The sequence below is a fragment of the Pygoscelis adeliae genome, unplaced genomic scaffold (assembly GCF_000699105.1).
Source record: "Pygoscelis adeliae isolate BGI_AS28 unplaced genomic scaffold, ASM69910v1 Scaffold209, whole genome shotgun sequence".
In the NCBI taxonomy this organism is placed as follows: Eukaryota; Metazoa; Chordata; class Aves; order Sphenisciformes; family Spheniscidae; genus Pygoscelis; species Pygoscelis adeliae.
The window spans coordinates 3,574,895-3,576,066 of NW_008825538.1; positions in this window are offsets into that span (position 1 = coordinate 3,574,895).

The window sequence follows — 1,172 nt, forward strand, 5'->3', positions numbered from 1 at the left end:
TGCGCGACGCCTTGGGCCGGCGTCTGGCTCCGCGCAGCAGCTGGGTGGCGGCAGGCCGAAGCCCGCGCTAGGGCCGATGGGGTGGGTGTAGTGTCAGCGCTGAGGTAAACCCCCGGGCGGCGGGAAGGCGCGGCGGGGGGGCTCCGCGCAGTAGTGTGGCACCTGAGGTAGAAGGGGGTTCACTTCCAGTCAGGCTGTGGGGAATACATCTCGCAGCTGCCCCAAACATTTCACAAGTACCTGCCGGAGAGCGGCATTAAACAGAGTCGGGGCTGCATTAAGAAGCCTGGTGTGCCGGAAACAGAACATTTAGCCTGTCATTAGGTTGTTAACTCAGTCAGTAAACTTCCTCTCGAGTTTTATGTTGACTTACAGACTGAAGTCATGCATCTGACTGGCAAGCGTCTTGTAAAAACGTGCTTGAAAGAAATGTCTCCGCTGGAATCCCACTTGCTTAACATACTCCTTCCAACATAGGTATTTGGAAGCGGCAGCACAAGCCAGATATGACTCTGTGTTCCGTAGCACAGTACAACCAAAGCTCCTAATAAACTTGGACAAAGTTGACTGCAAAACCAGCATTTGGTCTGAGTCTGAGACAATGTTGCTGCATCTGTGCCCGTACTGCTGAAACTGGACAAGAAAATAGAGAAATTTGTGTTCTCGTAAGAATACATGATGTGTAGATGCTTACAGGTCACTGTCATTCTGTCAGATTTAGGCCCAGACTGCTGCTTTTCTTTGTATTCTTGCTCCTTACGTAATCATAGATTATGTTTAAAGACAGGCCAATATCTTCTTTCTTACGTCATCAGCACGCTGGTTTAATTTGTTACGTTCTTTACTGCAATGGGCTCCTTGGCCATCTCAGCACGTTCAAGCAAGGTCTCCTGATTTTACTGGGTTTGGTCATTAAACAGAGCCTATCTTCTCCAGAGGGCAACAAACAGTTTTTTACTGTTACAAAAAAAGAAAATACCAACTGCCCAGGAAAAAAGTGCCTTATATTTCAAGCTTCAATTAATGTATTCTGCTCCTGTGAGTTGTTTTGGCCTTGACTGATGTGTGTTTGTGTGTTGTTAACTACTGCATGTTTGTAGGCAAGGAAAATTGCCACAGGAGAGGATGGGGTGACTCTCAGATAAAACTGTAGACGGCATAAAGCCCTGAGC